Genomic DNA, 12,632 nt, shown 5'->3' on the forward strand with positions numbered 1-12,632 from the left:
GCTGTTGTGTTCCATAACCTTCCAGGTTAGGCCCTTCCCTCATTTACTTATACTTTAGTCCTTCCACTGCTTTTAAATACTGCACATACCACAGCTATCTGAACAAAACAGCAACATGTGTTGTACTCACCAGTGTTAAGTACATTTTCATCACTGACTTCTCTACACAGCATAATTATAAAGGATTAACTCTTGGCACTAGACAAAATATATTATAATAATAAATTGTGGTCACCACTCAGCTTTCATGGAGAATTGCAGCTTGCCAATGGCACGTCCCTAGTCATACTCAGAGTCTGCCATCATAGCACTTTTCCTTAAAATGGCACGGATGGATTGTGCTAATTGGGAGCTGATAGAAAATTGGAATTTCTCTCCCATGGAAAATTCCAGTATTTTGAAATTTGTTTTTATCCCAGATCAGAACAAAAATGAAAATATTTCATGGAATGGAAAGTTGAGAAATGTTTTTTTAAAACATTTCATTTAGACATTTCCATTCAAAATATTTCATTTTGGTTTGTTGAATTGAAACATGTTGTTTCAGCTCAGTTCAACATTAATCTATACCCCCTGTGCTGCTGTGGTGCCTTATGGGAGTTGTATTTCTAAGTGTCTCATGCCCCTACTCTCCTCTATGGGCCAAGCTCCATATCTGGACTACATATCCTATGATGCACCATAATCACAATTCCCATGACGCATAGTGTCGGTTAACCCAGAGAGCAGACACTGGTGCATCCTGAGAGATGTAGTCCAGCCATGGAGCGTGGCCCATAAAGAAGAATAGGTAATGAGGCATCTGAATTATAGCTCCTATGACAAATCAAAGCTTAATGTCAAATTAACTCAAAACTAAACACTTCAATTTGTTTCAACAAGCTGATTTGGGTCAACCAATCCCAAATGAAATAATTTGTTTCTGTTATTCCAATAGAAACAGAAATTTTTTTGATAAAAATCAAAAATTTTCTGCTGCAAAAACATTTTGATGGCGAACTCCCAACCAAGTCTAGTGCTAACCTCTCCTTGATATACTGTTCATTCACTCATCAAGTACATGATTTCTAAATCGCACACAGTTTGCATTTCACACCTACTACCAGGCCACAGCTATATTGTTTTGGACCATCCAAAGCCATGCTAGCTCTACCTGACTTTGAAGACCTCCTGAAAATACCTGTAGGTGTCAGAAGAGGCTCCCAGCAGATACTTGTAGCTGATTTTTCATTGTTGTGAACTGGGAGAGGATTTCACCTGTGTAAAACAAACAAACAAACAAACTTCTTGTGAGCTCTTTCATCTGCCTAAAAATAATCTGTAAGTGAATACATTTAACATGGAGATAGAATAATGTTGCTACAGATCCATCTGACATACTGGGGCTAGAGTAAAAATGGTAGCACCAGGCATTTTTCTTTGTTATTGTCTGATTGGATCCCCTTCATAGTAGGCATGTGTCTCTTGTGCAGGAGTCACACACATTAGGTATTTGCACACCATGAATGGGATTCACACAGACAAAAGTATCAAAGAACCACAGTTACTGTCAGGTAAGTAACTGTTCTATATTAAGAGAAAGAGGGGAGAAAGAGAAACCTCCCATGCAGGGTAGTGTAAATCTATTCTTTTTTTTTAGGAGATTACTTTGTTGTGTACCTTTTGGTTTTATTATGTTTTTAAACACCAGTATCCAGCAAGACAATAATTCACAACATTTAATTGGATTAAAACAAATCTCCAACAACTGTACAGTTTGTTGACCCCAGAAGTTTTCAGAGACTTTTTCTGTTGTGGTTTTTCTGGCTAGTCGTGCTCACTGGATCCCAAATCCACGGGCAACTGTGCCTGTTTCCATTATGTTAGATGGCAGCAGGTATCTTTTTACATGAGGAATAATTTCTCATGGTCTTAAAGTCATGCTCCAAACCCCAAAGGGCTTTTTTGCTTCAGTTTCCCCTCACCTTCTCCACTCCCCCACAGCTCTTGGTACATTAAACTTGAGATTTTATTTGCTTTTTAATAATAGTAATGAGTCAAAAGTGTTTCTGCACTATGTAGTCACATAATCTTGTTTTTTAAAAAAAACCCAAGAGTACTACAGTGAGTTTATTCCTTGAAAATTAGTACAGCCAATAAGAATGAGATTGAATGATTTAGTTAAAATTAGGTCTTCCTGCGAGCCTCTGGCAAAGAACTACAAATCATGCGTCAGGCTTTCTAATGCACCAGGTTTCAATAATGTAGTAAAAATACATCACTAATATAGATACATGTGGCTGATGTTAACTGCTTCTATTAATTCCCCCACCCTACCCCCAAAGGAAAAACCCATTTGTTTCAGCAAGCAATGAAGGAAATCTAAGGGTTCAAGGTCAAAATGGGTGTTCTGGTTTAGCCAACAAATGTTTCTAGAGAGCATGTTTTTGCCCAAAAGCAAATAAAAAACTGCCACAAGCATCTGAATAATCTACAGAATACTGGACCCAATTCTTTTCGGAGATACACGAGCACAACTCCCTGAAGTCAATGGGCCTATGTCTTTATTATCGAAGACCACAAAATACAAACCTCTGTATTGCAGAGAAGCACATTAAACAACCATAGTGCCAAGACTGCTGTATAGTCTGTGACAATGTGGCTGACCTAAGGAGAAACTTACTACCTCATTGAGCTGAGCCACCAGGGTCTCTGATAATCAGGGTCCAGACCCCAAAGGGAAAACAGGGGGTCTGAGCCCCAAAGAGTAAGCAGTTGAATCGACTGGTTGTATACAATGTTATTGTATATAAAAATATGTTGAGTAAGGTATTTTATGAAAGCTTGTAATGTTCCAAACGTTATGGTCATTATGAGATATGTATATACAGGTGTGGCTGTGAATCTGTATATTTATGTATATAGAATACTATGCTCATGCCCTGAACTACAATTTCCAATACACCTCACAGCAGGTAGGGGTTCCTCCCAAGCCCGGTGTGTACATAAAACCAGCAAGTAATGATCCAGGGCACAACCCAGAAAAAGGCAAATGATGGATCATTACAGCTAATGGGAAAACACTGAGATGCCCAGCTATCAAGTCAAGAGGGAATTCTCTCCCCGCCCCCTTCTGCTCTGAATAACCAGGAATTACCATAGTCTGAGAGAAATGGAATAAAACCGGAAAATCCTGTTGAAAGGGAAGAGGTTTGAAGTGAAGGCCATACTGAGCTTAGAGATAGTTTTGAAGGCGGAGAGGCTGTTTGTGAATGCTGGATCCCCCTTTAAGGTTATGAGGCATGCTGGGAAGCTATTCACAGGCAATCTTAACTTGTATTAGAAAAGGGAAATTCACCAATATAGATAGGAAGAGCCTGAAGTTGCATCTTTATTTTCTGTATAACACGTATGTGTTTGCTTTCCCTTACGAGTTGAGTTTTGAATCTGTGATTTTTCTATTAAATAAACATTTTGTGTATTTTGACTCCAAGCAGGTCTCTCTTGTCCAAACCATGTGGGGAGTGTATGTGCTAAAGTGAACAGATAACTGGGAGAGGGTTTCACTCCTTCAGGGGTGGTGAATCCTGGGGAAAAGCCGAAGCGTCTGGTAGTTAAGAACTCTGGGTAGATGGATTTGGGTAGGCTCAGGATAGTAGAGCTGTTGGGGTCACCCTAAAAGGAGTAACTAGGCTGGTGAAAGCCAGGGTGAGACCTTTATGCTTGTGGGATGGGTACTGGAGTCAAGGCTCTGAGCCACAGCAGTATAGCATTAAAGCACCCCAGGTGCCAGAACTCATTACTGGTCTGAGTGATCTGAAAAATGTCTCACTCTCTGAGGGGCAAATGTCATGTTTATAGTAGACCTTCTTCACTCTTTGAAACTCTAGTAAGCAGAAATGTGGTCATCAAGTGTGGCTTATTTTAATCAGCTGGGTGAAAGCCTAAGAAAGAGCCAAAAGTTGTCAGACGGTTAGAGCTCAACTCTGCAGCACTGGACTTCAGTGATGGTTTTGCCTGAAGGAGGAATTCAGGATCAGATCCTTAAAAATAATGCTTTTCTCTTTCCACTTGTGATTTGAATGAGTGAAAATGGCCCTATCCCCTTAACCCAGTGGGTCTCAAACTTTTGTACTGGTGACCCCTTTCAAACAGCAAGCCTCTGAGCATGACACCCTCTTATAAATTAAAACACTTTTTTTTATATTTAACACTATTATAAATGATGGAGGTGAAGTGGGGTTTGGGGTGGAGGCTGACACCTTGGGGGACTCCTCTCCCCCTGTAATAACCTCGCAACCCCCTGAAGGGTCACAACCCCCAGTTTAAGAACCCCTGCCTTAACCACAAGTACAAAAACTCAGGATGACCAGACCCTTCCACCTGCAGCTGGTCCATTTGACTGCTTGAATAATTATACTCATGTCCATCCGTTGAGATAATGTGGTGGGTGGGCACTGCCACAGTGTTATGCCTATTTAACTAGAGAGTGGGGGCAGCCTAACACGGGCAGTCTAACACTGCAGAAAGCCCCTTTTGTGGGACAGGGATGGCTTATGTGCTTGTTAACACTCACTCTATGTACCAACATCGAACATGTGAACTGCAGAGGGCAGAAAGACATTGCTGGAGGCTGCCTGTACTCTAGCATGTGACTGGGACTGTTTATAGGAATAGATGCTTTGATAGCTTTATGTGGTCTTGCTTCCTACAAATTTTCCTCCATCCTTATATGTAATCTGCTCTGAAAGACTCTGGGGAAGAAAGCAAACCAAGAAGGTTTGCAAAAGGGAAAAGGAGTTCCTGCCTACCAAAATGAGAGTTTCATTCTCTGGGTGCAAACGAGAGAAGGAGAATGTAGCTAAATCAGTTCTCAGTCACTTTCTTCTCAACATTCCAAGTGGGATTCCTTGATGCTGTTAATTCTTGAACTGCACTAGGAACACACATTTTTGGTGAGTGTTCATATTTGCTACCTCAAATTCAAGGAAATATCAATCCAGTTATGGATGTTCCATGAGCAGTGAAAAAGGCCAAATTAAGTGAGTAAGTGATTTGTTGTGAATTATTTGCTCTAGTTCTGAGGAACTCTTATTTCTCCTTCCCTTTCCATATATGAATTAAACATCAAATACAGGGGCAGTGTTGTTTGGGCTAATTTGGAATCCATCAGCAAACAAGCAAGTACAATGAGTTCGCTACCTTTCAATATCTTATTTTTTAGTTTCATCTTCGACCACTCAAGCCCCACCACAGATTTTAAGACTTTACTCCTTTGGTCTATACTGCCTGCTTAACTGGTAACTGTGGAATTTCCTTTGAAATTAGTACATGCCCTTGTTGTCAGTGGAATGTTATTTCTCCCTGGATCCCATCTGACTTTGACTTTTTATCATGGGAAATTTGTATTCTTTGTAATAAGGTGATAGATGCATGGTCAAGGATTCACAGGTCCAAGGCCCCTCTTCCTATTTCCCCATAGTCCTCTTTCTGTGATACCTAGAGATTTAGATGCTGACTTCATGCTTGTTTTTCTGCTCACACTAAACTTTCCTAGTGAAACCACAGCTCACAGCCACAATGAAAGATTTTGTCTTGTGTGTTTTGAAGTTCAACAAGACATTTAATCAAAAACAAGGCTCTGGAAAGAAAAGGGCTCATTTATACAACAGCAGAGAAAGCTAGTTCTCTTGCTAGAAGACTTACATCAATGTGACCTAAACTTTCTCCCCAAGCTCAGCTATTTCTATTGTTTTGTGTGCAGAACCTTCTCAGTCCCTCGTTCTCCCTGTTTTAAAGGGGATGTTCCAATCCCTCTTATGTCTTGGTTTGAATTAATAAAATCCCACACATTAGCATGACGTAACAGCAGATCCTATATTTTTATTCAGGATCTTATGCCCAGATTCTCTAACTCCCATTGGTTTCAACGGGGGTTACGAGCCTAAATACCATTGAGGATCTGGACCTTAGTGTCCATGACCCTGAAACAGAGACCAAGCTTTCTGTGCAAACAGCCATGATTTTGTTGGAACCAAGAGTTTGCAATACCAAGAATTTAACTCTAAGCAGGTATAGTAACAACGGATAATCTGGATATAACTTCTGAGAGTTGTTTATCCTAGTAATTAGGTTTTTATTCCCTGGTTATCACAGAAATCTTACTTTGGTGAGTTGCAATATCATATTTTTAAGTCCTACGGCTAAATGACCCACAGGTATTGAGAAGGGGAAAAGCTCTGGCTAGCTTCATTTCAGTTATGCTCATCCAGTCATTGTCTTCATTTCTGGAGATATAACTTTTTTTTTCCTAATGACAATTAATTGGGTGCTTTTGGTTGTTAAGCTGGAGATGTTAATTTTGGTTATACTTACATGTCGCTTACTGATGATTTACACTCAGTGTTACACAGTTGCACATAATAGCAAGGAACTGCTGAATAACAAAAAGTATGCAAAGAACTAGCCCATCACTAAATGGGATTTTTAGCCACCAATAATGTTCTGCCAGAGATGAAGTAGATTCCTCATCTAGGGCCTGATTGTACAAAGTGCTGAGTGCCCTCAACTCTCACTGTTGTGAGCAGGAATTCTGGAGGCGCAGCACTTTGCATGATTAGTCTCCTATAGGGACAGCTTTCCTGGGAGCTAAGGGCTAAGAGAACAGCGTGAAATTACCTAACAGGGCTTTCTGATATTAGGCTGCTTCCACAATTGAGTTGTATAGAACAAATTTGCTTACAATTGTCTCCAAACTCACATACTTTTGATGATTTATGGCTCTATTCGCTTACAAAAGGGAAGTCCTTTCTCAGGTATAGTCCATTGGAAGAGACAGTGGGAACTTTGCCTGAGTGAGAAAAGACATTAACACTTGGCCCACTGTGTACAGGACATTTTATGACTGCTGCCCATGTCTATTTAAAAAGTTACTTGAAAGTAACAAAAAAATGGGATAGTTTGAAAGTGGAGGGCTCTCTTGCTCTTCCACTGAACAGACCCAGAAATACATTTGGTTCATGTGAAATAACCCAGTGGAGGGGAAAATGTTGTTTTTCTTGATTCATAGAGTTTGAATGTCAATGTACTGCAGATGGAAAATCCCAGAACGGTCCTTTCTTCTGACCATCGAGGGTCATCATCCAATCATACTAGTTCAGACCAGGCCCTGGATGACTATGGCGTGTTGAGAGAATGAGATAGACTGAGGGTTTAATTATCTGAACATACAAGTGGCTTGCATAGAAATAATTTGATGATGTACCTATCTATCCTACTCTCTACTGAGAGGGAAAATGAAGTAAAAAGACATTTACCAAACGTACTGGTGAGACCAGAGTCCGTGGGGCCAGGGCATCAGGGAACACATAGTCAGACATGCTTTGGTGTTATCCTGAACAACTTTAGGCAGCAATGCAATTTAGTGTCTAAAATATTTCACAGTATCATTATATCCCATTGCACGCATCCAGACAATTTTAGAAAACTATATGTGTCAAATTCTATCACAGCCCTAACCAAGTAGTTTCAAATGAACATAAACTAAACCAGAGTAAATTGTGACCAAAAAAAGGGAGGCCAACCCAATTTTAACAATTTTGGTGCCTAGAGACACAAGGCCCAATTCTCTTTTCAGTTGTACCAGCCTTACACTGTTACAGTTTCATTGTGGAGTTAGTCCTGATTTACATTGGGGTGAGAAAAGAATCAAGCCCTGGCACTTTCTAGAGAAGTCAAAATTGTCCATCGAACATTTCAGTTTGAGCAGCCATGTTTTACTAAGTGGTACAACTGGTTCTTAGCAGCATACAGACTTTTTTTCCTGGGACAAGAGATTACAGACAGATACACGTCACAGCATACAAGATGGTTCAACATTTGACACTCCTAAAGCATCATACGCTACTGTTAAAGTAAGAAGAAATCTTTTTCCTTTGCTAAATCATTCTGATTCAAACTCTGTTGGAAGCTTGCTTATCTGAGTCCAGAGCAGCCCTGTGACAGGGTGTGCATACCCCGCACTAGGCAGGAAAGGGTTAATCCCACATTATGGGTGGAGGAAGTCCCACCCCTCAGACCATACTGGGCATGCTCCAGCTGCTGTGCTAGTATAAAGGAGAGCAGCCCAGCCCAGTCTGGGCAGACTGCCAAGGAGGAAGGATGCTTGGTGGAGGCTCCAGCCCAGGAGTGTTACAACCCTTGCCTGCAGGAGCCTGAGACCTGTTGTCATTGAAGTCCCAGGGAGTTACCTGTGCTGAGAAGCCCCAAGACCCAAATGCCCTATGGACTGCAGCATCAGAAAGCCCAGTAGGAAGTGAACCAGGGAGGGTGGGTGAGTGAGTGAGTGGTATCTCCCACCCATGTACGCTCAGCGTATTGTGCTTGGATTCCCTGCTGACCCAGTGGTGGACCACTCCACCATTGTTAGGGCCCTGGGTCGGGACCTGGTGGAGTTGGGTGGGCCTGGGTCCCCTGACTGCCACCCCCTCTGGGGGTAGCCCCCCAGATCTGTCAACTAGGCCACACTGCCTTGTACCTGAGGGTGTCTATATTGACTCTGGCCAGTAGGCCACACTGCCCTGCACTCAAGGTCCACGGTGTTGACTCTGGCTGCTAGGCCATGCAGCCCAGAACCCAAAGGCTGCTGCTTTGACTCTGACCATTGGACCTCAACGTGGTGAGGCCCAGGATAGTGTAGTAGACAGTACTTGCAGTGTCAGCACACTGCTATTTACCCTGACAGGAGATGGTGTGTGTGTACACTGCCACGTGCCTTTTCAGGTGTCAAACTTCTCAGTGCTTAGAGATCAGTATTCTGGGATGTACCTTTTAAAGCGATCTTGACATTTATTTTAGAAAATCTTTTTTACTAAACCTGTACAGTTTTTTCTACAGCTGAGTGAATAATTGATTTTTTCCAAATAAATGTAATTTTGAATTACACACAGATGCTGTGAGGCTAAATTCATTAATTCAAAGTCATTTGAAATGCTCAGATGGATGGGGTTATGTAAATGTAAAGTATTTATGTAAATGTTAAGTATTATTATGACCATGATATTAGCTATTACCCTGCTGCTATGACACTAGTTCTAAAGTGTTTCCTATCAATAGTTTTTCCACTTCTCAGTTTGTTTTGCTCTTGCCACAGTCATGCATTCCCAGCTTTGCTGTGAAAAGACTTGCTAGTAATTCAATCTGAAGTAAAAACTAACTTTAGCCTTTTAGCTGAACGGCCAAGACCGTAGCAAGAGAGAGAACCATGCACTGTATAAACAAGACAAATGATGTCTCTCTTACTTTATTACTTTTTCATATGGGGAGAGTTTTGACTTTCTCTCCCCTCTGTTTTTGTGGTCATTCCCAACTTCAAAACCTTCATGCTAGATTACTGCGGGCAGGGATTAGTACTCAATGCATTATTGTTCAAGCAGCCTGCTTGAACAATGTGATAGTGGTCTCAAGCTTTGCAAGGAGGCTTAAGGCAGTTTTTCTCTTCAAAAATTGTAGTGCCATACTATGTGACCATGAAGTTAAGATTGGGTTGTATCCAGTGAAGGATTCCCCCTCCATTAACTATTGACTTCCTAGTCAAAGAAGAAGGAGGGTCTTTCTGACTATAAGAATATATTAAGGTGGCTGAGCTGAAGCTCCAGCCAGTTCCACAATACATAATGGAGTGTTTGCAGTGACAGTCACCATCTCTTCATTGTCATCTTAGCACCATTAACTCTTATTACGTAATACACATGCTTGGTTTCTTTACCCTTGCCACTGCCATGGTTGTTGGGTTTCAAATTCAAAGAATGGCTTTGAAAGGACTATACAAAGACTCCATATAAAGATTTATGTTTAATGGTTTTTCTCTGTCTGAGCTATATAAGACACACAGGAGGAGATATTCAACAGAACGCAAAATGACCTATTGCAGAACAGAGGCCATTACAGGCTATTGGACCAGTTTCACTTTTCATATGATCCAAAAGGCTATGTCATAGCTAAGGTTAAGATTTTTGTCATGGTTATTTTTAGTAAAAGTCACACAGGTCACAGGCAATAAACAAAAATTCACGGGAGCCATGACCTGTCTAAGACTTTTACTAAAATTAATGGGGGGAGAAATAGGTGGGGTGGGAGGAGGAATGACTGCTGGAGCCCCATGTGGGGGACTGACAGTTCCAGCCCCACCGCCATGGGGGGCACAGCTCCAGCCCCCATCACAGCCCCAGGCAAGAATGTACAGCCCCAGCTTTAGCCCTGGCTTGAACCACGGGGCAGGGGCACACAGCAGTGGCTAAAGCCCCAACTGAAGCTGAGGGGGATGGGGTGGGGCTCAGAGCCCTGGCCACAGCCATGGGGCGGTGGGGCACAGCCCCAGCCTTGACTGAAGCTGCTGAAGTGAAGTCACGGAATCGTTAATTCCTTGACTTCCATGACTGCAAGGATAAGATTTATTTCATTTTGCTCAGTGGCCCAGTGGATAGATAAGGCATTAGAATAGGAGCCAGGAGAGTTTGGTTCTATTCCCAGCTCTGTCACACCAACTTGTTGTGTGGTCTTCAGCAAGTCAATTCACTATCTGTGCCTCCATTTCTCCATCTGTAAAATGGAATGATACTGTCTTCCTTTCCTTCAAATCCTCAGCTCTTACACAGATAATATTATATACTTGGTATCATTTCTACTTCAGCAGGTCTACACTCATGCGTCTAGTATTACATTTCAGTTAAAAAAAAAAAAGTTGAAAAGGAGAAAGGGGTGTAAAGGATGTTCAAATGCTTTAGAATAATAGCATTTGCCATGAAGGTTTTCGCCTTAATAGTGTCTACCTGAGAGTTCCAAAACTAACCCTGTGTAATTTCAAACTCTCACTAGTCTCTGAACAGCTGTAACACATTTGCTTTTATGTTTAATGTTACCCAAAGACCACAGTACAGTGTGATGGTAAAGTGCAATTAAAAAAGCTTTCATGTGGCCAGCTCTAATCAAGCTCAGGGAATTATATATTCTCGAACTGGGTGTGCTTGAGTATTAATATATTCAGTTGGAAGGAATTGTCACTGAGGAAGACTTGTTTTTAAAAGTGGTCCTGAAAATGAATATAGTTACGTTCTGTGTCAGAATTCAAATTGTGGCCCTGCTGCTGCATTGAGCTTCACTGCACTCCAACCATGCAATCCCTGTGCTCTCACACGATGCCCTGTAACAGCTAAAAGCTTTGAATTTTAATCTGCTGTGGGTTTGTACAGCACTAGAATGACTATTAAGGCATTGTCTGGATTAATGTTTAAAGGTGTCTTGTTCGCTAACGATCTAACACATTCTAATCAAGACAAGGCAAGTTGTGTTTTAGTGTGTACTAAGCTGGTGGAGTTAAAGCTTAGGCTTTCAAAGGTTTTAGCTATAATAAGAGTTACGGGCCTGGGGTGAGCCTGTATAGAGCTGATTGCAGTGTCAGGGCCATAGTTTGAATCCTCACATAGAACATGGACATTCATTTTAGGAACCACTTGTTCCTTCTGAGGATCATAGAGTGCTTTATGACACCTTAAGCAGTAAGCAAACATTTAGGTCCAGAGGAACAGCTGATACTCTTGATACTGTAAATGCATTTATTTCACTAAGTGAGAAATCATTTTTGATTCACACATCTGGCCCTCACTGTGTAGCATGCATGCCCTCTATCTTTTTTTTTTTGCTTCTTTGTATAGCTATAAATAGGAAGCTTTTATTTGTTCTGTGCTCTTTGATTCACAGCTTCCCACACAAGTATGCCAGGAGGAGGAGAGAACAATTCAGTGCTGAGAAATTCAGAATAGAGCTCTTCCTGACTCTACATTACAGGTCCACACTATAAACTTACATCAGTATAACTACATCGCTCAGAGATGTGAAATATCCACACCCCAGAGCGACTTCATTAGACTGACCTAACCCCCAGTGTAGACAGCACTACGTCGACAGGCAAGCTTCTCCCATCGACACAGCTACTGCCTCTCTTGGAGGTGGATTAACTATTGTGATGGGAGAAGCTCTCCCATTGGCATAGTAGCGTCTTCACTAAAGCGCTAGAGCAGCACAGCTGCAGCACTGTATGTGTAGACAAGTCCTTAAGTCTCTCTCCGTCACCAGGACTGAAATCAGCTGTTTTTTTCTTTCTGCATAATTTATTATTCTGGTCTTATCTTTTGGAGGCCTGTAGAACACTTTTGCTTGCATTGTGTGATGGATTGGATCACAGAAACCCACTTTGGGACTGCTGCCTGATGTGCTGGGACTACCCCGAGCCCGTTTTCCCTGGCAGCTTGGGACTTCAGAACCCTGCCCGGTTGTGCCAGACATGCTAGCCTGCTGCAAACTCAGACCCAGGTCTGACCCACGCACCCAAAAGCTGCAGCTTTTAACTGAAAACAGCTTAAGAAGTGTTCCTGTCTCCAACACTCAGATGCCCAGCTCCCAGTGGGGTCCAAACCCCAAATAAATCCATTTTACCCTGTATAAAGCTTATACAGGATAAACTCATAAATTGTTTGCCCTCTATTACACTGATAGAGAGAGAGATGCACAGCAGCTCCCCCCCCACCCCAGGTATTAATACATACTCTGCGTTAATTAATATTTAAAAAGTGATTTTATTAAATACAAAAGGTAGG

Source organism: Chelonia mydas, chromosome 2 (assembly GCF_015237465.2).
Source record: "Chelonia mydas isolate rCheMyd1 chromosome 2, rCheMyd1.pri.v2, whole genome shotgun sequence".
Classification (NCBI taxonomy): Eukaryota; Metazoa; Chordata; order Testudines; family Cheloniidae; genus Chelonia; species Chelonia mydas.